Here is a 27,530-nt window from a genome sequence, read left to right as displayed (position 1 = left end):
AAGAGCTAAGGAAATGATATTCTGAACTTTGGTTTGCAATCACTGTGGAATAGGTAGTAGCTGACGAAAAGCATTGGATTTCTTAGTCTGGTGCTTTATCTTGGCATGAATCATATGATACTATACATTTCCTAGGGTTTGCAGCTACCAGAATTCAGAGTCATAGACTGCTCTTTCTTAAACAGATGTACACAGAGGGGAAGGAAATCATGTCATAACTGTAGAACCCAGCTAAAACTCTGTCCAACTGAGGTATAGAAATGGAAATGAAGGGATAATGTATATCTATTACACACATTCTTCTAAGTAAAAGAAAGACCAAGCCAATGGCCACGTTCTCATCATTGGTTGTATCCTGATGAGCCATGCTTGAACCAATTAAGAGTGGGGCTCAGATTGCTTTGGGGTAGATATTTTTGTTTTCATAACAGAACTCTGGTTTTATGAAGGACACAGGTTGTGAAATATAGCATACAATTAAAACAAATGAGCTTCCACCAGTACATTTGGTACTTCTTAAGCTTTTGAGCCCTGTAGAGGTGTTCTAGAGGGAATGATTCTTCAACAGGGAATCTAAATCTTTCCAGGTAGAGCTTCCAGGTTTTGAACTTGCCCTCGGAGATCCAGAGCACCTTTTCTCAAAGAATATAACCCTGATCACCATGTACAAACTTGTAGGAAGGGTCCCTGTAAGAAGGGACTAAGTTGATTCTATGATAGGCTGAATCACACTAGCCTGTGCCACAGAAATTTGCCAATAGGATACTGGCAGACCAGGAGGAAAGTTGGGGCATATTGTTGCTTTTGACTCTCAGAGACATGGTAAGTCATAAATTCTCACTGAAAGGGCCTAACTTACCCATATCCAGGAAGTCAAAAGCTGCAAATTAAGGCTGTGCTAAGAACAAAACTTCTAGCATTACTATGATTTATAACCAAAAGAAAGTATGCAATTCATTGGCATAATCACATTTAAATTAGGGTTTGATTTCAATCAATCATACTGGACTCTAAGGAGATATCGCTCCTTGATATGAGCTGGTCATCATTAGGGATAGATCAATGATTAGAGGGCCACATGCTGTACCTCCAGGATGTGATTTGGGCTTAATTGGCATTCTCTGTAGGGCAGCTGGGGACTGAACAGTCATCTAACCTAAACTCTTCTTTCATCATTAGAATTTTTAAGAAAGAAATATTTGGAGATATTCTGCCAGCTAATGTGAAGTTTCCAGGCTGTTTCTGGCCATTGCCATTCTAAACGGCTACCAGTGGTGCCCTTTTGTGCAATGAATCCATCTTGTTCAAAACCCCAAAGTGCAAAAAAGTAACTCTGTCGGGTTGTAGACATTTTAAAAATGTTTCCTAAGCCTCATCTTCATCTGTTCAGGCTGCTATTACAAAATACCACAGACTTGGTAGCTTATAAACAACAGAAATTTCCTTTTCACAGTTCTATAGGCTGGAAATTCCAAGATCAGGGCACCAGCATGGTCATGTTTTGGTGAGAAGCTTCTTCCTAGTTCATAGCTGGTGTCTTCTGGCTGTGTCTGTATATGGTAGAAGTGGGCTAGGGAATTCTGTGGGTTCTCCTTTATAAGAGCGCTAATCCCATTCATGAAGGCTCCATCCTTATGACCTAAGTACCTCCCAAATGCCCTACCCCCAATACCATTACATTGGGCATTAGGATTTCAGCATATGAATTGGGGACAGGGCACATTCAAACCATAGGCACCTCAATAATCTGTGAAACCTTACAAATATTTACCTATGAGTTTCAATACTCTCAAAATACTGTACTTTACCAACAGATTAGCCTTATTTAAGCAAAGTCCATGTTTTAATGATTAAAAATAATATATTCCTTAAAGCTCCCTTAGGCTAAGAAATACTATTTGGAAAAAATATTCAAAAATCCTTCTGCTGGGAAGACCTTAACAGAAAGCAATTCTCTTTTTTCAGTTTTTTAAATTTTGTATTCATTATTCTTTCTTTTACAATAAAAGTAATAATTTAAAATATTGAGTTTACTACATGCCAAGATTTATGATGCTTTTTAATGTTTCATCATGACTTTGTAAGAAATATATTATTATTGTCGTTAATTCTATTATTTCTATTTTTATAGATAAAGAAACTCAGTTTCAAAGAGATTAATAAACTTACCCCATGTCACAGAGCTATTAAGCAGCAGAAGAATTTAAACATTATGTTATACAATGATAACTATCATCTTTATGGTACCTGATTATGTGGCTCTTGGTGTTGAAGATTTCTTGCGTTGCATACCTTCTATCCACAAGGCCTTACACTGAGCAATAGAGGACACACAGATATTTAGCAAATGCAGGCTCTGTCTTCCAGAGGCTCAGAGTCTGGTGAGAGAGAAAGGATGTGGTCAAAAACAGCTACAATAAAAGGATTTAAGTTAGAAGAAGCAAAGAACTATAAGAAGGAAAAAAATCCACCATGGGAGAGTAGTTGTTTATCATGAAAGGCTTTGTGTAAGACGAGGATTTGGACTTGATCTTGAGTAAGGATAAGGGTTTAGATGTGCAGTGGTTGGGGTATGAGGAAGGCATCCAAAAAAAGAAGCTAACCAATAGGATTTAGTGCCCTCTCACTCTAGTGTCTAGGAATCATTAATTTCTGGTTTCGATATTCTCCTTTTGCTTCTCTAGATCCATTCTTAGCCCTTCTCTACTATCTCTCTGCCTCAGAAGTCTGACCTATATTGACAATATCAGTGGGGTCCCATATCTTCTGGATTCCTGTTGAAAGAGGCCATTGGACAGCTCCAATGGGATATCAGAAGAAAGGAGGAGAGTAAGCTAGGAATATTAATTCCCCTAGGCAACACCCTTCCCCATAGGGAGTCACCTTGAATAAGTGTATCCAAAACCAGAGGTCACTATGCCTCCTAAGGCAATTATGTAAGACTTTCTGTTTTCAAGTTCTGGTAGCTGCTCCCTCCCCTTACTACTGAATGCTCTCTCAAGGTCCCCCTATATGCACAAATTAATAAAGTGTCCCTTTGGAGTGAGTTTAACTATCCTATTTTGAGTATATTGTCTCTTCTCTATTGGGACCCTATCTACTACACCTTCCTACTACTCTTTACCCTCCACTTTCCTAAGACATAGGCTGTACCCTTGCTATTAAGGAAATTGTAATATTCTATTTTTCTTCTTATATTTATTTCTGAGCTATTTTTGATGTTTTTTTTTAAGGTAGATGCCAAACCAGTGCAGCCAATGTATTGCCAATGACTTTTTGGACCATGGGGATGCCATGAAAAATGTCCAGCATGAGAAGCTACTGCCAAATATTAGCTCCCTCAATAAACATGTTGCCCTTTCTTAAAAACACTGCCAATTTCATGAGTGTCTGTGGATAGTCAGGATTCTGCATCCCTTGCCATAGTTGGGAAGTACAAAGGAAGGCTGACTATCTATTCCTTCCTTTCTCTTGCATTACCCTTGATCCAGAAGATGAGTTTTATGGATGCCCATAAGCAGCATATGCTTGCTTGCTCCTGAACCAGGGGCGAATAGGAGATTAGCATCACCTACAAGTCACATGTGAATAGCTGAAGTATATCTCCTAGGACAGTCTCTATGATGCTTTCTCCTATCCACCTCCACCATATAGAGGCATAGCCAGGAAGGAGATGGGGTATAGAAACAGAGAGGCTCTTCCCCTACTCCTTGACCCTTGATACTTTCCCACAGTGGGGTCACTAAATAGGCTAGCAGATGTGGCACAAACTCAGTTCCTCAATAACTTTGAGCATCTGTGGAAGTCATATGGCAGTCCTCATGGTATAGAAATAATAGTACCAATTGAAGAGAGATGTGCACTCTCTATAATTTGTAAATAGCACCTCTTTGACAAAAGGACCAGGATGAAAAACACTTGTCACTCTTCAAACTCCATAAACCTTACATCTACTTAGCCATATGCATTTCTGTGTTCACATAACTGAAGAAAGTAGGTCTTTTAGTTATACACAGGGATATGCAATGATAGCAGGGGGTGTGCTAGACTTTATAAGGGCCCCTTCACTACTAGTTCTGCTGTTTCTTTGGCTCCATATCCTGCTTCCCTCCCTGCTACCTCATTCTTTGGCTTCCACTTCAACAGTAGGAGGCCTCTAATTATGAGCTTTTCACCTTGTCCTCCTTTTTAATCATTCATTTCCCCTCATTATATTCATTCACATGAGAGCTCTTCCACCTGATAATTCATTGTCTCTATAGAAAGTTTCTGCTTTGAGAATTGATGAAGCTACCTTGGATTCAGAGTTTTAATAGAGCTGGTTTGAGTTAGTGCATTGAAAATGGTCTTTTTGTTTGGCCACACCATGCAGCTTGCAGGATCTTAGTTCCCTGACCAGGAATCAAACCTGGGCCACTGGCAATGGGAGCATGGAGTCCTAACCACTGGACAACCAGGGAATTCACTGCAAGTGGTCTTCAGCATGTCAGTTAATCTCTCTGAACCTTACCTCAGTTTCCTCAGAGCTAATACGGAGGTTAATCACACCTTTCTCTACAGTTATTAAGATAAATCTGGAAAGAATCATATAAGCGTAAGCAATTACTATTTTTCTACTTTTACTACTACTCGTCCTGTCCAAGAATGTATCACATTTTAGGGTAATTAACTTGTTATTTCTCTGTCTCTTCAAGTAACTCTAGCTGCCATGAGGACAGAAGCTGTGTTAACTTTAGTTCATCACTGTCTACCCACCAACTAACATGAAGCTGATCCAGATCAAATGTTCCCTAAATATTGCAATTTAACTATAATTGTCAAGGACAGCAACTGCATTTTCACAGCAAACAGGACAATGCTCTAATTCATATTTGTAGAACTTGATACCAACCAGTGCTTGAGAAAATACAGCTGCAGTTCATCCTTACTCAAGCACCTCCCTTTTCCTTTAGGGACATTTCATAAACATCCTGGTAACTGAGCCTGAGATACGCAGGAAAATGTGTGAATCTGTGATAAATCTGGGCTTGCAGAAGGATGGTAATAATAGGCTTCATTCCTTTAACTGCCCATCTTCAGTATCAGTGGATAGAAACGCATCAGAAAAGAAATATGTACTCTATTGCTGCTACAACTAAGCTATTATGTTTAGAAAATTCAATCCGGCAGTCCAAAACTGCATCTGATTTTTGTATGGTATCCTAAGATATAATTATCTAGAAATTAGCTATTGTACTGCTTCCTGCGGCTTCCAGGTAAGAGTGGAGTAGAGGACAAATAGAGGACATTGGCACGAGAATTCCTCCATTACACCAGCTATTAAAACAAATGGAGACAGAATTCCAGTGCACAGTGCTCGCTGAGATGATTTTTACCAGTGAAGAAATCCCAGATAAAACACAGTGAATGTCAAACTTGTGAATGCCGTGCTGCAAAAATTTCTGTCATGTAAGAAAGAAAACAGATGCTTTACATTTGGGGCAATACCCTATACTAATATATATATATATATATATATATATATATATATATATATATATATATATATATATAATTTTTTTTCATCTCACTGCTTCCATATACCACTCCACTTGGTTTTTTAAACATCTTTATTGGAGTATAATTGCTTTACAATGGTGTGTTAGTTTCTGCTGTATAACAAAGTGAATCAGCTATATGTGTACATATATCCCCATATCTCCTCCCTCTTGCATCTCCCTCCCACCCTCCCTATCCCACCCCTCTAGGTGGTCACAAAGCACTGAGCTGATCTCCCTGTGCTATGCGGCTGCTTCCCACTAGCTATCTATTTTACATTTGGTAGTGTATATGTGTCCATGCTAGTCTCACTTGGTATTTTTTTCTTGTTTAGTTGCTTGGCTGCTTTCATCAATTGAGCAACTTGTTGATGAAGAAATTTCAATAAAACACCCACGATGGGAGCTGATAGAGTCTAGGACATAGTAGGCATGTAATAGATCTTTATTCAGTTGAGGAGGAAAGATGCACATGACTCTCTCCAGGGGAAGGTGCTTTAGAAGCTTGACTTGTTAGCACCCAAAATGGTAGCTCTCTCACCAGGAGGCCCACACTAACTAAGGTCACAGACAGTGAGGTGTAAACCAGAATGCCAATTAATTCCTTTGTCATGTTATATGACACTGTCAAGGGACCAAAGCTCTCCTGTCCTTCAGTTAACATATATTTTAGGTACACCTACAGGAGAAGTCAAATAAAATTCAAAAGTATGCATGGTTAGCATGGAATCAGAAGAAGGGGTGTAGCTAAATAGCTACTTCGGGGATGTGCTTCTCACTGCAATAACACTGCTGACCTTCTTGGACCAGTGCAGCCTCTTCCCCTGGACTATGCTTGAATGGACACAGTTAATTTTTCCTTGACAATTGTATTATATATCTATCACTGTACAACAAACTACAAACTTAGTAGCTTAAGACAACACACAATTATTATTTCACAGTTTCTATGAGTCAGGAGTCTGAGCATAGCTTAACTGGGTCCTCAAATCAGGGTCTTACAAGATTAAAGACCATGTGTTGGCTGGTCTGGGTTGCTTTCTGGAACTTAGGGTCCTCTTCTAAAGTCATATGATGGTAGCAAAATCATTTCCTTGAGGTTGTAAGAGTAAGTTCCCCTTTTCTTAGTGGTTGCCGGCAGAGGTTTGTTCTCAGCTACTAGAAGACTCCCACAATTCCTTACTAGATAGCCCTCTCACAATATGGCTGTTTGCTTTTTCAAGGCCAGCAGAAGAATCTCTCATCCAGTCTAAGACGGAGTCTCAGACTGGAGACTCAGGAATGACTATTCCATCACCTTTGACATGTCTGTTAATCAAGCTATGCACTATCCTATCATTCACAGGCCCCATTCACACTCAAGAGAGGAGATTATACAGTGTATGTCCATCAAGGGGCTAGAATAATAGGGGCCAGCTTAGTATTCTTCCAAACATAGTAACTCTCCTTTCTCTGGGCAGTATAGCTTAGTGGAGTGGTTCTTTCTTCACTGCAGAATAGACTCATCTTAAAGACTTTTCCAAGTACAGATTTTCAGACTCAATCCTTAGAATTCAGATCCAGTATATAAAGCAGAACAGAGGCATTTCTATTTTCAAGCCCCATAGGTGATTCTGATGAGCAGACAGGTGGCAAACCACTTGAGCTTCTATTCAAGTTCTGAAATCTGAACCACATATATCTGAATCCTGATTTTGACTCCATAATTCACTAGGTTCATGACCTGGAAAATTTCACTTGATGACCCTAAGCCTTGGTTGCCTTATCTGTGAAATGAGGATGATAAAAAGGATACACTAGTTATTGCTTCTCACACAGATTGACTAAACATATGCATGGAACATGGTTAGCATATGCCTGGCACGTTGTAGGTGTATAAATAATGTAGCTGTTATTATCTGTTTCTATGGCTGACACACCTTCCTTTTGTCAGTGAAAAGCTTGAAAGCCTTGTATTAGATATCTATTCTGTTTCTTTAGGTAACTCTGTAGACTGCTGATCTTTGATATTGCAGGTTGTTTTAGAGTTATACAGCTTAACTCACAGAAGGTAATCTCATATGTAAGTCCTAGATATAGAGGCAGAGAGTAGGGACTTCATGTTTGTCTTTAAGCCACATGTGCAGTGAGATCTTCCATTGCAATGGCATTGCCAACATCTGCTAGCCCAGAAGCATCATAGTCAGGCAAGGCTGAACATCTCTAGCTGTTTTCACCTGTATGTTTTTAACATATGGACTTGAATTCTTATTTTTATCATAATCTAGTTATCAGGGTATTGATTGTTTGTGTGGACAGTGGAAGAAATTTTCTCCCAACATATTAATTGATTTTTTTCTTTTGTCACTGTCTCCGTGTCAGGCCAAAAGAAAAACTGGCCTGATTTATCAGCAACATAAAATCTTGCTGTACTGAAATCGTCCAAAGAGCTACTGCTCTCATATCAATATTCTGTTCAAATGTAAGGCAAACACTCTTCATCCTGTGAAAGTCAATTTTCAAATACTTAACAAAGTATAAATTCCTTTCAAAGGCATTGCATAACAGTGTCATTCCGTTGTGTGGGTACTCAGTAAATACTTACTGACTGACAGAGTTTTTGACTCTGTCATGAAGCGCATACTAAAAAAAATTAAGATCTGTTTCAATATTTCAGAGTTCCTTCTTGGCTAGACCTCATGTAGGAATCGCTCTACAGATGCTGTAAGTGTGAGAGGTAAATCAGCAGAATGGAAAGTACCATACTAGATGCCAATTATCTGAGACGTAGGTTCTAGTTTCAGCTTGGCTACCTCCTAGCTGTATCCAATAAGGGAAAATTTCTGACTTCTCAGAACTTTGGTTTCTATAATGTGCTTCCCACCTAACCGGTTCAGAAGATGGTGAAATTTAAATGATAACAAGTTTGCAAAGTTCTCTGTGGATTGTAAGATACTATATCTCAGTATCTGCACTAAGGTACTACTGATGAAGAGGATGGAAGAGGACCACAGCAATCATGATGATTTTAGTGTGCTTTCAATAAATATTATAAATGCCCTATGGCTGGTTTTCCCTGACAAGCCAAAAGGATGGCAGAGGCAGCCAAGATCATTTCAATCATGCACACCACACAAAAATATATGCTCTTGTTCAACCATGCTTGACTCTAAAAATGGGAATTTGTGATCCTATGGGAAGGGCAGGTAGGGGGTACATGGGGGGCTGGTAGGACCCTTGATGCACCTCTCCAGTGGCAGAGAGAATGGTATGGGCTTCATCAAATTTGCTTTTCTTCCTTACAACACAGGAAGACAATGCTATCCAGAATGCCCTGCCCCTCCTCCCTTGCTCTAAAAGGGACCACGTGACTGAACTCTGAGTAATAAATTATATGTGGAGATGATGTGCACCGCTTCAGTTTCTGGCTTCTAAAACCCTCTGTGCAATCTTCCATGCTCTCATTCTTTACCATCGCTATCTATCTCCTTGTGACTAGAAGTAGACGACTCTGACATGGCAGAACTACAAGTTACCACTAAGAGAAAAGCTGCCCACGAGGAACAACCTAGGATTTGTGTTGAGAGAAAGATAAATATTTTTTATGTTGAGACACTTAGGTTTTTAGGTTATTTGTTATACCAACTACCATTTATTACTCTGATTAACATAAATCCTCAAACTTCAGAGTCTGTGCTATATTGTTGTTGCCCTATCTTTGACAACAATTCAGACTGAGGCATTGTTAATAATATTTTCCCCATAGAAACTCCAAGGTTAATTGAGCTTCTGGAAAATATAGTTCATATTGTCTCTTCGTGTGTTCAATCAGGTCACATCCTCAGAAAACAGAAAATCATAGGACTCCAGGCAAGAACATTTATAGTCTCCTAGTCATTTATTCCACCTCCAAACACACACATCTTGATTAGGGGCTGAAGTTGCCACTGTAAGACCAAGGTCAGGAATAAGACTGCTTAAGAAATGGTATAAGAGAACTTCCATTGAGATACTAAGATTCATAACTGATGTCTACTCAGTTTGCAGAGAGGTCAGTTCCATCTATTATGTGACCTTGAACAAATCTCTTAAATTCTCTGAGCCTCAGTTACTTATTTTTAAAATGAGTACACTATTCCATTCACATGTGGTTATGAGGGATAAATGAGGTAATGTATATAGCATAGAACATTACAAATTTCCATATAAATGCAAAATATTTTAATTATTAACCAGTAGTTGCCCTTATGTAATACAATGTAAATTTGTTTATTTAGATCCATGGTCAAGAGTAGTTTTAATCCTGTATTTGATGTAGACACCAACTCATATACTGAATCACCCCATTTTGTTCATGGAAATTTGCACAAATCAACCTAGAATGAAATGTCCCAAAGCAAGCAAATAAATTTACCACAAAGTAAGGAAATTGTAGAATATAGTGGCTATAAACACAGAATCTGAATTCAGAATGCTTCGGTTTACTCTCCAGTATCACTTGTTATTTGCTATGTGAAGTCAGGCAAGTTATTTTACCTCTGTAGGCCACGGTTTCCTCATATGCAAAGTTCATACAGTGGTCCCCATCTCATACGGTTGTTGTGAGGATTAAGTTGGTTGAAATGAGTCAACTGTTGAGAATATCTTTGAGCATGCATTAAATATGTATCACAGAACTGCATAGCATATGTTATATTTGGGTAGGGTTTACTCTTCTCCATCTATCCTCCCAATTCTGGACTAAAAATGGCCTTCCATATTGCTAGGTGCAAAACTTGCTGTACCAATTGTAACATGAGTAGTTGCTCCTTACCTTACTGTTTAATTTTCATCGATGTTATAGGAGGCACAATTCAATACAGACCTTCTAATCATGCAATAATTTTCATTGACCTCTAAAATGTATCCTAATAGGGGACCTTCAAGATGGTGGAGGAGTAAGACGTGGAGATAAACTTCCTCCCCACAAATACATCAAAAATACATCTACAGGGCTTCCCTGGTGGTGCAGTGGTTGAGAGTCCGCCTGCTGATGCAGGGGACACAGGTTCGTGCCCCGGTCCAGGAGGATCCCACATTCCGTGGAGCGGCTAGGCCCGTGAGCCATGGCTGCTGAGCCTGCGCGTCCGGAGCCTGTGCTCTGCAACAGGAGGGGCCACAACAGTGAGAGGCCCGTGTACTGAAAAAAAAAAAATCTACATGTGAAACAACTCCTACAGAACACCTACTGAACACTGGCAGAAGACCTCAGACTTCGCAAAAGGCAAAAAAATCCCCACGTACCTGGGTAGGGCAAAAGAAAAAAACAGAGACAAAAGAATAGGGATGGGACCTGCACCTCTGGGAGGGAGCTGTGGAGGAGGAAAAGTTTCCACACACTAGGAAGCCCCTTCACTGGCAGAGACGGGGGGGGGGAAGGTTTCGGAGCCACAGAGGAGAGTGCAGCAACAGGGGTGCAGAGGGCAAAGCAGAGAGATTCCCACACAAAGGATCGGTGCCAACCAGCACTCACCAGCTTGAGAGGCTTGTCTGCTCACCTGCCGGGGCAGGTGGGGACTGGAAGCTGAGGCTCTGGCTTTGGAGGTCAGACCCCAGGGAGAGGACTGGGGTTGGCAGCGTGAACACAGCCTGCAGGGGGCTAGTGCACCACGGCTAGCTGGGAGGGAGTCTGGGAAAAATCTGGACCTGCCTAAGAGGCAAGAGATTGTTGTTTCAGGGTGCACGAAGAGAGAGGATTCCTTCCCAATGTGCCCACAGAAGGCAGAGCAGCACCTAAGCGAGCTCCAGAGAAGGGTACAAGCCGCAACTATCAGCTCAGACCACAGAGATGGGTGTGAAATGCTAATGCTGCTGCTGCTGCCACCAAGAACCCTGTGTGCAAGCACAGGTCACTACCCACACCCTCTCCAGGAGCCTGTGCAGCACACCACTGCCAGGGTCCCGAGTTCCTGGGACAACTTCCCGAGGAGAACATATGATGTGCCTCAAGCTGTTGCAATATCATGCCAGCCTCTGCCACCACAGGCTCTCCCCACATTCCAATTATGATTACTGTACCCCTCCCTCTCCCTGACCTTAGTGAGCAAGAGAGCCCTAATCAGCCATTGCTTTAACCCCCTCCTGCCTGTGTGGGGAAAAGGCACCTGAGTGTGGTCTACATGCAGAGGAGGGGCCAAAACCAAAGCTGAACCCCAGGTGCTGTGTGCACGAAGAAGCGAAAGGGAAATTTCTCCAGGCAGCCTCAGGAGCAGTGAATTAAATCCCCACAGTCAACTTTATGAACGCTGCATCAGTGGAATACCTGAATAGACAACAACTGTTCCCAAAATTGAGGCGGTGGACTTTGGGAGAAACTGTAGACTTGAGGTTACCTGTCTGTGACTGATTTGTTTCTGATTTTTATGTTTATCTTGGTTTAGTTTTTATTGCTTATCACTGGTAGATTTGTTTATTGGTTTGGTTGTTCTCTTCTATTTTTAATTTTTTATTTTATTTAAAAAATTCTATTTTTATTTTATGGCTTTTTATAATTTTTTTACACTTAATTTTATTTAATTTTATTTTTCTTCTCTTCCTTACTTTTTCTTCCTTTTCTTCTGGGCAGTGTGGCTGATAGGGTCTTGGTGCTCCAGCCAGGTGTCAGGCCTGAGCCTTCAACGTGGGACAGCTGAGTCCAGGATGATGGAACACCGGAGACCTCCTGGCCCTATATTATATCAGTTGGCGAGAGCTCTCCCAGAGATCTCCGTCTCAGCACTAAGACCCAGCTCCACCCAGCAGCCAGCAAGATCCAGTGCTGAATGCCCCATGCCAAACAACTAGCAAAATAGGAACACAACCACACCCATTAGCAGAGAGGCTGCCTAAAATCATACTAAGTTAACAGATGCCCCAAAACACACCACTGGACACTGCCCTGCCCACCAGAAAGATAAGATCCAGCCCCACCCACCAGAACACAGGCACCCGTCCCCTCCACCAGGAAGCCTACACAAGCCACTGAACAAACATCACCCGCTGGGGGCAGACACAAAAAAACAATGGGAACTATGAACCTGCAGCCTGCAAAAGGGAGAGCCCAAACACAGTAAGTTAAACAAAATGAGAAAACAGAGAAATATGCAGCAGATGAAAGAGTAAGTTAAAAACCCACCAGATAAAACAAAGGAAGAGGAAATAGGCAGTTTACCTAAAAAGGAATACAGAAAACTGATAGTAAAGATGATCCAAAATCTTGGAAATACAGTGGAGAATATGAGGAAACATTTAACAAGGACCTAAAAGGACTGAAGAGCAAACAAGCAAAGATGAACAACACAAAAAATGAAATTAAAACTTCTCTCGAAGGAACCAAGAGCAGAATAACTGAGGCAGAAGAATGAATAAGTGACCTGGAAGATAAAATAGTGGAAATAACTACCACAGAGTGGAATAAGAAAAAAAGAATGACAAGAATTGAGGACAGTGTCAGAGACCTCTGGGACAACATTAATTGCACCAACATTTGAATTACAGGGGTCCCAGAGAAAGAGAAAAAGAAAGGGTCTGAGAAAATATTTGAAGAGACTATAGTTGAAAACTTCCCTAACATGGGAAAGGAAATAGACAATCAAGTCCAGGAAGCACAGAAGGTCCCATACAGGATAAATTCAAGGAGAAACATGCCATGACACATATTAATCAAACTATCAAAAATTAATACAAATAACAAATATGAAAAGCAAGGGAAAAACAACAAATAACACACAAGGGTATCCCCATAAGGTTAACAGCTGATCTTTCAGCAGAAACTCTGCAAGCTAGAAGGGAGTGGCAGGACATATTTAAAGTGATGAAAGGGAAAAACCTACAACCAAGATGACTCTACCCAGCAAGGATCTCATTCAGATTTGACGGAGAAATTAAAACCTTTACGGACAAGCAAAAGCTAAGAGAATTCAGCACCACCAAACGAGCTTTACAACAAATGCTAAAGGAACTTCTCTTGGCAGGAAACAAGAGAATGGAAAGACTTACAAAAACAAACCCAAAACAATTAAGAAAATGGTAATAGAAACATATATATTGATAATTACCTTAACTGTAAATGGATTAAATGCTCTAACCAAAACACATAGACTGGCTGAATGGATACAAAAACAAGACCCATATATATGCTGTCTACAAGAGACCCACTTCAGACCTTGGGACACATACAGATTGAAAGTGAGGGGATGGAAAAAGATATTCCATGCAAATGGAAATCAAAAGAAAGCTGGAGTAGCAATTCTCATATCAGACGAAATAGACTTTAAAATAAAGACTATTGCAAGAGACAAAGAAGGACATTATGTAATGATCAAGGGACAATCCAAGAAGAAGATATAACAATTGTAAATATTTGTACACCCAACATAGGAGAACCTCAATATATATGGCAAACGCTAACAGCCATAAAAGGGGAAATCAACAGTAACACAATAATAGTAGGGGAGTTTAACACCCCACTTTCACCAATGGACAGATCATCCAAAATGAAAGTAAATAAGAAAACACAAGCTTTAAATGACAAATTAAACAAGATGGACTGAATCGATATATATAGGACATTCCATCCGAAAACAACTGAATACACTTTCTCCTCAAGTGCTTATGGAACATTCTCCAGGATGAATCATATTTTGGGTCACAAGCCTCAGCAAATTTAAGAAAATTGAAATCATATCAAGTATCTTTTCCGACCACAACAGTATGAGATTAGATATCAATTACAGGAAAAAACTGTAAAAAATACAAACACAAGGAGGCTAAACAATACACTGCCAAATAACCAAGAGATCACTGAAGAAATCAGAAAATAGCTAGGAACAAATGGCAATGAAAACAAAATGACCCGAAACTTATGGGATGCAGCCAAAGTAGTTCTAAAAGGGAAGTTTATAGCAATACAATACCACCTCAAGAAACAAAACAATCTCAAACAAATAACCTAACCTTACACATGAAGCAATTAGAGAAAGAGGAACAGAAGGCCACCAAAGTTAGCAGAAGGAGACAAATAAAGATGATATCAGAAATAAATTAAAAAGTAATGAAGGAAACAATAGCAAAGATCAGTAAAACTAAAAGCTGGTACTTTGAGAAGATAAACAAATTTAATAACCCATTATCCAGACTCAAGAAAAAACAGGAGAAGACAAATCAACAGAATTAGACATGAAAAAGGAGAAGTAACACCTGACACTGTAGAAGTACAAAGGATTATGAGAGACTACTACAAGCAAGTATATGCCAATAAATGGACGACCTGGAAGAAATGGACAAATTCTTAGAGAAGCACAACCTTCCGAGACTGAAACAGGAAGAAATAGAAAATATGAACAGATCAATCACTGAAATTGAAACTGTGATTAAAAATCTTCCAACAAACAAAAGCCCAGGACCAGATGGCTTCACAGGCGAATTCCATCAAACATTTAGAGAAGACCCAGCACCTATGCTTCTCAAATTCATCCCAAATATAGCAGATGGAGGAACACTCCCAAACTCATTCTATGAGGCCACCATCACCCTGATACCAAAACCAGATAAAGATGCCAGAGAAAAAGAAAACTACATATGAATATCACTGATGAACATAGATGCAAAACTCCTCAACAAAATACTAGCAAACAGAATCCAACAGCATATTAAAATGATCATACACCATGATCGAGTGGGGTTTATTCCAGGAATGCAAGGATTCTTCAATATACGCAAATCAATCAATGTGATAAACCATGTTAACAAATCAAAGGATAAAAAGCATGTGATCATCTCAATAGACTCAGAAAAAGCTTTTGACAAATTTCAACACCCATTTATGATAAAAACCCTCCAGGAAGTAGGCATAGAGGGAACTTGCCTCAACATAATAAAGGCCATATATGACAAACACACAGCCAATATCATTCTCAATGGTGAAAAATTGAGGACATTTCATCTATGGTCAGGAACAGGACAAGGTTGTCCACTCTGACCACTACTATTCAACATAGTTCTGGAAGTTTTAGCCATGGCAGTCAGAGAAGAAAAAGAAATAAAAGTATCCAAATCAGAAAAGAAGTAAAACTGTCACTGTCTGCAGATGACATGATACTATACATATAGAATCCTAAAAATGCTAACAGAAAACTTCTAGAGCTAATCAATGAATTTGGTAAAGTAGCAGGATACAAAATTAATGCAGATAAATCTCTTGCATTCCTATACACTAATGATGAAAAATCTGAAAGGGAAATTAAGGAAACACTCCCATTTACCACTGCAACAAAAAGAATAAAATACCTTGGAATAAACCTATCTAAGGAGGCAAAAGACCTGTATGCAGAAAACTATAAGATGTTGATGAAAGAAATTAAAGATGATACAAACAGATGGAGAGTTACACCATGTTCTTGGATTGGAAGAAGGAACATTGTGAAAATGACTCTACTACCCAAAGCAATCTACAGATTCAATGCAATCCCTATCAAACTACCAACAGCATTTTTCACAGAACAAGAACAAAAAATGTTCACAATTCGTATGGAAACCCCAAAGACCCCAAATACCAAAGGCAATCTTGAGAAAGAAAAACGGAGCTGGAAGAATCAGTCTCCCTGACTTCAGACTATACTACAAAGCTACAGTAATCAAGACAGTATGGTACTGGCACAAAAACAGAAAGATAGATCAATGGAACAGGATAGAAAGCCCAGAGATAAGCCCACGCCCATATGGTCACCTTCTCTTAGATAAAGGAGTCAAGAATATACAATGGAGAAAAGACAGCCTCTTTAATAAGTGGTGGGAAAGCTGGCCAGCTATATGTAAATGAATGAAATTAGAACACTCCCTAACACCATGCACAAAACTAAACTCAAAATGAATTAAAGACCTATATGTAAGTCCAGACACTATAAAACTCTTAGAGGAAAGCATAGGCAGAACACTCTATGACATAAATCACAGCAAGATCCTTTTTGACCCACCTCCTAGGGAAATGGAAATACAAACAAAAATGAACAAATGGGAACAAATGAAATTAAAAATTTTTTGCACAGCAAAGGAACTCGTAAGCAAGACGAAAAGACAACCCACAGAATGGGAGAAAATATTTGCAAATGAAGCAACTGACAAAGGATCCGTCTCTAAAGTATACAAGCAGCTCATGCGGCTCAGTAACAAAAAATCAAACAACCCAATCCAAAAATGGGCAGAAGACCTAAATAGATTCTTCTCCAAAGAAGATATACAGATTGCCAACAAATGCATAAAAGGATGCTCAACATCACTAATCATCAGAGAAATCAAAATCACAGTGAGGTATCACCTCATGCCGGTCAGAATGGCCATCATCAAAAAAGCTACAAACAACAAATGCTGGAGAGGGCGTGGAGAAAAGGGAACCCTCTTGCATGTTGGTGGGAATGTAAATTGGTACAGCCACTATGGAAAACAGTATGGAGGCTCCTTAAAAACTAAAACTAGAACTACTGTATGACCCAGCAATCCCACTACTGGGCATACACCCTGAGAAAACCGTAATTCAAATAGAGACATGTACCACAATGTTCATTGCAGCACTATTTACAAAACCAGGACATGGAAGCAACCTAAATGTCCACTGACAGATGAATGGATAAAGAAGATGTGGCACATATATATACAGTGGAATATTACTCAACCATTTTGGGTGCTAACAAGTCAAGCTTCTAAAGCACCTTCCCCTGGAACGAGCCCTGTGCATCATTGCTCCTCAATTGAATAAAGATCTATTACATGCCTACTATGTCCTAGATTTTGATACCTCCCACTGTCGGTGCTTTTATTGAAACTTCTTCATCAACAAGCTGCTCATTTGATAAAAGCAGCCAAGCAACTAAACAAGAAAAAATACCAAGTGAGAGACTGGCATGGACACATATACACTACCAAATGTAAAATAGATAGCTAGTGGGAAGCAGCTGCATAGCACAGGGAGATCAGCTCGGTGCTTTGTGACCACATTTAGAGGTGGGATAGGGAGGGTGGGAGGGAGGGAGACGCAAGAGGGAAGTGATATGGGAACATATGTATATGTATAACTGATTCACTTTGTTATAAAGCAGAAACTAACACACCATTGTAAAGCAATTATACTCCAATAAAGATGTTAAAAAATAAAGTCTGGACTATTAAAAAAACAGTATCCTAATAAATTGAGATGCCTTCACAATGCAAAGCGATTCTGAAAGATGGATGTGGTACCCTGTCATATTGCAGTTATTAATGTTGACCTGAAGCACATGTAAGGAAAGCAGTGTTTTCCCAGTGTCAACCCCTGCTGTCAGCTGCAGTGCATTCACGTTCAAGTCAAAGAAAACATGCGCTCCTGCTGCGTCTGCACCTGGCAGACTGGTCTCCCTCCTCTCTCTTTGCAGACATCTACATGCAGGCATCTAAGACTTCATGCAGACAAAGATGTCATAAATAAACACATGTCACTACATGTTCACTTTTATTTTTATTTATTTATTTATTTTTAACATCTTTATTGGGGTATAATTGCTTTACAATGGTGTGTTAGTTTCTACTTTATAACAAAGTGAATCAGTTATGCATATACATATGTTCCCATATCTCTTCCTTCTTGCATCTCCCTCCCTCCCACCCTCCCTATCCCACCCCTCCAGGCGGTCACAAAGCACCGAGCTGATATCCCTGTGCCATGCGGCTGCTTCCCACTAGCTATCTACCTTACGTTTGTTAGTGTATTTATGTCCATGCCTCTCTCTCGCCCTGTCATAGCTCACCCTTCCCCCTCCCCATATCCTCAAGTCCGTTCTCCAGTAGGTCTGTGTCTTTATTCCTGTCTTACCCCTAGGTTCTTCATGACATTTTTTTTTCTTAGATTCCATATATATGTGTTAGCATACGGTATTTGTCTTTCTCTTTCTGACTTACTTCACTCTGTATGACAGACTCTAGGTCTATCCACCTCATTACAAATAGCTCAATTTCATTTCTTTTTATGGCTGAGTAATATTCCATTGTATATATGTGCCACATCTTCTTTATCCATTCATCCGATGATGGGCACTTAGGTTGTTTCCATCTCTGGGCTATTGTAAATAGAGCTGCAATGAATATTTTGGTACATGACTCTTTTTGAATTTTGGTTTTCTCAGGGTATATGCCCAGTAGTGGGATTGCTGGGTCATATGGTAGCTCTATTTGTAGTTTTTTAAGGAACCTCCATACTGTTCTCCATAGTGGCTGAACCAATTCACATTCCCACCAGCAGTGTGTTTCCTTTTCTCCACACCCTCTCTAGCTACATGTTCTCTTTTAAACAGCCCTGTAAACAGTGACCTTTTTCTGTTCTAATAGTATGGAAAAAGTTGAAGACGGTAGAAGTTATTTATATTTCTATCATGAGGAAAGTAACTAGAGAAAAGGGTAGTTATTTCAAAATCTCACAACTCAAAGAAAAAACTATTTCCAAGTAAGAAAGGACATTTTTATTCTGAATTCAGATGTCTTAATATTGACAGGTGTGGTTGGCTAAATGAGGTTCTTCTGAAGATATTCATGTCCTAGTTCCCAGCAGCTGTTAATGTTACCTTACATGGCAAAAGGTTCTTTGTTGATGTGATTAGTTAAGAATCTTGTGATGTGGAGATTATCCTGGGTTATCCAGGTAGGCTGCATTTAATCAACATTATCCTTATAAGAGGAAGTCAATAAGGTCAGACTGAGAAGGTTAGTGATGATGAAAGCAGAGATTGGAGTGATGCAGCCACAAACCAAGGAATACAGGAAGCTTCTAGAGGCTGGAAGAGACAAGGAATGGATTTTCTCCCTTAGAGCCCTCAGAGGGAACCAGCCCTTCCTATACCTTGATTTCAGCTCTGTAGGTCTCACCTCAGAAATCTGACTTTAAGAACTGCAAAAGAATGAATCACTCTTGTGTTAAGCCACTAAAAGCATGGACATTTGTTACAATGGCAACAGGAAACTCATATATTAAGGTGACATCTAAATGAAAGGAATAATGTAAAAATAAAGGAAAGGATTAAGATATGTCTATAAAAATATTTGTAATTAGGAGTTTGGGATTAATAGATGCACACTACTACATATAAAATAAAAGCAAGGACCTACTGTATAGCACAGGGAACTATATTCAATATCTTGTAATAAGCTGTAAGGGAAAAGAATCTGAAAAAGAATAGATATATCTATATGTAACTGAATCACTTTGCTGTACACCTGGAACTGACACAACTTTGTAAATCGACTGTACTTCAATTTAAAAAAATGGTTTAGTAACATTGAATTTAGCTTCTTTAGACCATAACAGTTAGTATTACTCCAAAAAATTTTGTCTTTATTCTCCATTTACAACTTCTCCTATTCTCTGATGCCTCACCTGCAGAGCATTCATGCTTGAATCCCACAAAATGTGCTGAGGCTGCCTCTGTACCTGGCACACACCGAGCGTCTTCCTCTCTCTCAGACATGTCACGTGTAGGGATCTTCAGTCAGACTTTAGCTCCCATCACTCCACCAAACTAGCTCTTATCAATGTGAACAATAACTTCCACCTTTCGGATACCAACAACCACTTGTTCAGTTTCATTTAACTCGACTCAGCAAGATTTTATAGAGTTGATGACATGATGACTCCTGCTTGAAACACTTTCTTTTCTTGGCTTCTATGACATCCCCTCTTCCTCTTTTTTTTCTTTCTCATTCTTTGTTTTTATTCATTCTTTGCTGCCTCATCTTTATCTCTCTGACCTGTATATATTGGAATTCTCCAGAGCTCAGTCCTTAGACTGCTTTTCTTTTCTATCCATACTAATTCCCTAGATGATCTCATTTAATCCTTCTTATTTAAACATATTTTTGTCGAAGAATTCCTATTTTATATCTCTGGCAACAGTACTACCTTGAACTCCAGACTCCCATGTTCATCTGCCTATTCAAAATCTCCACTTGAATGTTGTGAAACATTATATCTTACAGAAATAGTAACAAGCAATATTTCCAATCTCACACACTCTACTGGAACCTTGCCACTCCCTCTTCCAGAGGTGGTGTCTATTTCTTCTCCACTTAAACATGCATAGGCCTTTGTGATTGCCTCCATGATAGAACGTGGCCTAATTGACACTGTGTAACTTCCAAAGTTGGGTCATAAAAGGCAGTCCATGACTTGCCTTCATGTCTCTCATTATGATTGTCCATGAAACCCAGCCACCATGTTGTGAGGAAGCCTATGAAGAGGTCACCTGCTAGTGCTCTAGCCAATACTCACAAGCAAGATTCCTGTTGACAGTATATAAGTATCAGACATGTGAATAAGTGAAGTTTTAGATCATTCTAGCCCCCCATTTTGAACCACCCCAGTTAACACAGTGGAACAGAGATCGACTGTCCCCATTAAGCCATACCAAACTGCAGACTTTTGAGCAAAACAAATGCTATTATTGTTTCTGTTCTAAGCCACTAAGTGATGGGTGGTTTGTTGCCTAAAAGTAGATAAGTGAGACAAATAGGTGTTAAGCAGCTCAAACCTAATTTGCATCAAACAAAATTCTTATTTTACCTTCCACCCCACATACCTGGCTTTCCATAATCTTCCATATCTTAGTGTTAGCTCCATCCTTCTAACCACTCAGGCCTACATCAATGGAGTCGCTCTTGATTCCACTTTCTTTCACATCCCACACCCAAACCACAAGAAAAACATGTTAGCATTTCCTTCTAAATCTATCCAATATTCAATCCCTTCTCATTACCTCCACTGATAGCAAATTGTCCAAATCACCATCATCTCTCATCTCAGCTTTGCAACTGCTTTCACCTTTGTCCCCAGATAGTCTCTTCTCAACGCAGAAAAAAGGGATCATTTAGAAAGTTAGGTCATATCCTGTCAGTGCTCTATTCAAAACTGTCCAATGGCTCCACACTTCACTGACAGTAACAGGTACAGTCCCACCTGTAATGAACAACGTCCTGCACGATCTACAATTCCTTCACTCTCATCTACTTCCCTGATCTCATCTTACACTATGCTTCCCCTCCATCACTCTGCCTCACCACACAGACCTGGTTGATGTCCTTTGAACACTCTAGGAATGGTCCTTCCTCAGGGCTTTTGTATATGATCTTTCTTCTACTTGGAAAACTCTTGATTTTAAGTCTCTGCACATTTATTATTGTTTCAGTGGCAACCATACAGAAAATAACATTTCCTCATCCCCTCCCCAGTGCTCTCTAGATTCACATTACTCTGCTTTAGTTTTCTCTGGAGCACATAAACATATATTTTGCTTATTCATTTACATTCGCTCCCCCCTTCCCTACCAGAATATATGCTCCACAAAAAAGGACTTTGTATTATTTGGTACTCTATTCCTAGAGCTTTGGATTAGTGCCCAGCACATTAGTAGGTACTCAACAAGTATTTGCTAAACGAACAAAAAGAGAAATGTACTATGCATTTGTGTGTGTGTGAAACACAGTTGTTTTCAAAATTATTTAAATCTAATAATAACCCTATGAAGGTGATGATGTTATTGCCATTTTATAGAAGTGAAAACTCAAGAGGAAAAATGAGTACTGAAAAATGTAGTTGAGTGGATACTGCCCAGAAAAAGCGTTCAGATGGCGTGAATGCTAGTCTCTGCCCCATCAATCACCACTTACATGCTGCTTGCCAAGTAAAGTCAACCTTTTAGAATCTGTAACCTCATTGGTAATCTGACCATAAAGCCTTTCCTGTCTACATACTATTTTGTGAGGAGCAAATTGAATAATAGATGCTATAAAGTTTTCCCAATTTCAATAGCAATGTATAAATGTATGTGCCATTATTATTCTCAAAATATAACAAAAACATATCTTTACACAAATGAACACTGTACCATTTTTGGACCTTCTCCCACTCCTTCTCCCATCTCTCTTCCATGGTGTTCATGATCTGTCCCTGCCTACTTGTTTTCCTGTCTCCAAAGTGCAAATCCTTCCTTCAAGAACCATTTTTAATCGAGTCCTCCTTGACCATCAATTTCTCTGTCCTCTCAATGAATAGTCTGTGCTCTGTAGGATGTGGGTAATTAAAATAACACCAGTTGCCAAATATATCTCCCTAATGCCAGTCACCTATCATTACCTGGTGATTTATATTTTAATTACCTTATCTTAGATTGTCAGCCCAATGGGGAGATATTTTTTCAGCTCCTTTGTGTAGGAAAGGTCCTAGGACTCCTTTTGCGATTTAGTAAAGATTAAATCATAATAAGACTCTTCCTGATGTCCATAGTATTAGAAGAAGGATTTCAATATACTGATGTGAAAACCACAGAAAAATATGAAACTCCTGCCCTGAAAAGCTCGTAGAGTTTTGGTGAGGTTCAAAGGCTCTAATGCAGTGGAAATTACTGTGAAAACTTTATAATCCATTTTAAATGTAAATGGAAATAATAATAATAACAATAGTGAAATGTGTTCATAGTCACTACATATTCATGTTTAACCAGGAAAAGATGAGTGATTGTCAAAAAAGTTAAAGGAATTTTGTTTCCCTTTTAGGGAGATCATTCTTTTGATATGTCCTGAGACACATCTATGTTTCAGTTGCTAAGCCTAGACTGATGAGGACTCTGCTAGAAGCCAGTTTATTTCATGATTTTTTTCAAACTGAGATAGCCTGAGGGATACTGAAGGGTGTTAATAGATACACTTTCTTCATCTTTCATGGAATAAAGAAGCTGCTTGATAGAAAACTTCAATCACAAAACCTTCAAGCTGGAATAGCCCTCTAGAGACAGTTCAGCCCATTACCCTACTTGGCAGGAGAATTTCAGTTCAGACTGTGCCTAAACAAAGAACAGTCAGGTGGTCTGGGCCATTGAAAAAGCATGTTACATATAATTGTGTGATAAATCAGAATATATCAATGAGATGGTAGAGAAATATACTGGAAGCGATTCACTCAGTGCTCAAGCATCAGAGTTAAGGCCGTCTTGACTATCTTTGGAATTCTCTCACAAACACTGTTGGGAGTTGTCACCCACAGAAGTTATCTTTTAGAACTTGGACTCTAGAGTTAGACTTCCTGGTTTGCAATCATGGCTATTCCACTTAGTAGCTGTGACTTTGAGCAAGGTATTTAACTTCTCTAAACCTCACTTCCTCCACCTTTAAAATGTGGATATTAATCATATCTACCTAATAGGATTGTTGTGAGGATTGAAAGAGTTAATATATTTGAAGTGCTTAGCAAATATTTAGTAGGTGATCAAAAATATATGTTGAATAAATAAGTGAATAAAATATGTGTTGTTTTCATTGTGGTATTTTGTTAGTTTTTAATAGAAAAACAAAAACAGTCTGATACGAGCTTCCTTATACTTGTTACCTGGTGCAAGTATTTAACTAGGGCCTATACCTAGAAGTGGAATTGTGGGGCTATATGTTATCTGTCCCTTTACTAGATAATGTCAAAATGTTTTCCAACGTTGTTGTACTAATCTAAATCCCTATTAGTAATGCATGAGTTTGCCTTGCATCACATCTTGTCATTTTTAATTTTTAGGTTTGGAAATGTGTCTTATTGTGGTTTTTAATTTGCATTTTTCAATGGCTAATGTTGATTTAAACACTTTATAAAAAATGTTTACTGACATCTGTGAAATACTGGTGTCTTCAGTACATTTAAAAATTTATATCAGGAAGAATTTCATTTGTATTTGATATTTAATATTCATTGAATTTCAAGAGTGGACTCTATACAGTTGATACAATAGTGAAAGAAACAAACAAAAAAAGACCTTCCTATAGAGTCAGCATTTATGTTGAGGGAAAAGACAATAAGTAATATTGATAAGTAAATCATGATTACCCCCAAATATATAAAACATAGCATATTAATGCAATGGAATATTATATAGCAGTGAAAATAACAGCTATATATATATATATATCTTTAATATTTAGTGGAAAAATAAAGTCCAGAAAAGTGTATACAATTCTATTTTATTTAACAAATCAGGCAAAACCAATCAGCATATATGTTTTTGGAGTAGGTATCACATATAAATTCAGACCATAAAGTTAGCAAGGGAGTGCTTAATGCAAACTCAGGACAGTGGATACTTCTGGATTGGAAGGAAAAAAATATGCAATTGAGAATGGACACACAAGGTTTTCAAATGTGCTGCTAATGCACTATTTCTTAGGCTTAAAAGTGGGTACATAAATATCCATGTATTCAAGTTTTTTTTTCATTAATTTATATTTAATTGGAGTATAATTGCTTTACAATGTTGTGGTAGTTTCTGCTGTACAGTGAAGTGAATCAGCTATATGTATACATACATCCTCTCCCTCTTGGACACCCCCATCCCACCCACCTAGGTCATCACAGAGCATAAAGCTGAGCTCCCTGTGCTATACAGCAGGTTTCCACTAGCTATCTATTTTACACCTGGTAGTGTATTTATGTCAAACCTAATCTCCCAATTAGTCCCACCCTTCCCTTACCCCACTGCATCTACATGTCTGTTCTCTATGTCTGTGTTTCTATTCCTGCCCTGCAAATAGGTATATCTGTACTATTTTTCTAGATTCCACATATATGCGTTAATGTATGATATTTGTTTTTCTCGTTCTGACTTACTTCACTCTGTATGACAGACTCTAGGTCCATCCACTTCAATATAAATAACTCAATTTCGTTTCTTTGTATGGCTGAGTAATATTCCATTGTATATATGTGCCACATTTTCTTTATCCATAAATCTGTCAATGGACATTTAGGTTGTTTCCATGTGCTGGCTATTATAAATAGTGCTGCAATGAATATTGGGGTACATGTGTCTTTTTTTTATTTTAAACATCTTTATTGGAGTATAATTGCTTTACAATGGTGTGTTAGTTTCTGCTTTACAACAAAGTGAATCAGTTATACATATACATATGTCCCCATATCTCTTCCCTCTTGTATCTCCCTCCCTCCCACCCTCCCTATCTGACCCCTCAAAGTGGTCACAAAGCAGTGAGCTGATCTCCCTGTGCTATGTGGCTGTTTCCCACTAGCTATTTATTTTACGTTTGGTATTGTATATATGTCCATGCCACTCTCTCACTTTGTCCCAGCTTATCCTTCACCCTCCCCGTATCCTCAAGTCCATTCTCTAGGAGGTCTGTGTCTTTATTCCTCTCTTGCCTCTAGGTTCTTCATTACCATTTTTTCCATATATATGTGTTAGCATACGGTATTTCTTTTTCTCTTTCTGACTTACTTCACTCTGTATGACAAACTCTAGTCCATCCACCTCACTACAAATAACTCAATTTCGTATCTTTTTTTAACATGTTTATTGGAGTATAATTGTGTAACAATGGTGTGTTAGCTTCTGCTTTATAACAAAGTGAATCAGTTATACATATATATATGTTCCCATATCTCTTCCCTCTTGCGTCTCCCTCCCTCCCACCCTCCCTATCCCACCCCTCTAAGTGGTCACAAAGCACCGAGTTGATCTCCCTGTGCTATGCGGCTGCTTCCCACTAGCTATCTATTTTACGTTTGGTAGTGTATATATGTCCATGCCACTCTCTCACTTTGTCACAGCTTACCCTTCCGCCTCCCCATAACCGCAAGTTCATGCTCTACTAGGTCTGTGTCTTTATTCCCGTCTTACCCCTAGGTACTTCATGAACTTTTTTTTTCTTAGATTCCATATATATGTGTTAGAATACGGTATTTGCTTTTCTCTTTCTGGCTTACTTCACTGTGTATGACAGACTCTAGGTCCATCCACCTCATTACAAATAACTCAATTTCATTTCTTTTTATGGCTGAGTAATATTCCATTGTATATATGTGCCACATCTTCTTTATCCATTCATCTGTTGGTGGACACTTAGGTTGCTTCCATGTCCTGGCTATTGTAAACAGAGCTGCAATGAACATTGTGATACATGACTCTTTTAGAATTATGGTTTTCTCAGGGTATATGCCCAGGAGTGGGATTGCTGGGTCATACGGTAGTTCTATTTGTAGTTTTTTAAGGAACCTCCATACTGTTCTCCATAGTGGCTGTATCAGTTAACATTCCCACCAACAGTGCAAGAGGGTGCCCTTTTCTCCACACCCTCTCCAGCAATTATTGTTTGTAAATTTATTGATGATGGCCATTCTGACTGGTGTGAGATGATATCTCATTGTAGTTTTTTTTTTTTTTTTTTTTTTTTTTTTTTTTTTTTTTTTTTTTTTTTAAATTTATTTATTCATTTATTTATTTTTGGCTGTGTTGGGTCTTCGCTTCTGTGCGAGGGCTTTCTCTAGTTGTGGCAAGCGGGGGCCACTCCTCATCGCGGTGCGCGGGCCTCTCACTGTCGCGGGCCTCACAGGCTCCAGACGCGCAGAGCTCAGTATCTGTAGCTCACGGGCCCAGCTGCTCCGTGGCACGTGGGATCTTCCCAGACCAGGGCTTGAACCCGTGTCCCCTGCATTGGCAGGCAGACTCTCAACCACTGCGCCACCAGGGAAGCCCCTCATTGTAGTTTTGATTTGCATTTCTCTAATGATTAATGATGTTGAGCATTCTTTCAGGTGTTTGTTGGCAATCTGTATATCTTCTTTCGAGAAATGTCTACTTAGGACTTCTGCCAATTTTTGGATTGGGCTGTTAATTTTTTTGATATTGAGCTGCATGGGCTGCTTATATATACTAGAGACTGATCCTTTGTAAGTTGCTTCATTTGCAAATATTTTGTCCCATTCTGAGGGCTGTCTTCTCGTCTTGTCTGTGGTCTCCTTTGAAGTGCAAAAGCTTTGACGTTTCATTAGGTCACATTGTTTATTTTTGTTTTTATTTCCATTTCTCTATGAGGTGGGTCAAAAAGATCTTGCTGTGATTTATGTCATAGAGGGTTCTTCCTGTGTTTTCCTCTACGAGTTTGATAGTGTCTGGCCTTACATTTAGGTCTTTAATCCATTTTGAGTTTATTTTT

Source organism: Phocoena sinus, chromosome X, assembly GCF_008692025.1.
Source record: "Phocoena sinus isolate mPhoSin1 chromosome X, mPhoSin1.pri, whole genome shotgun sequence".
Classification (NCBI taxonomy): domain Eukaryota; kingdom Metazoa; phylum Chordata; class Mammalia; order Artiodactyla; family Phocoenidae; genus Phocoena; species Phocoena sinus.
This window is presented reverse-complemented; position numbering follows the sequence as displayed.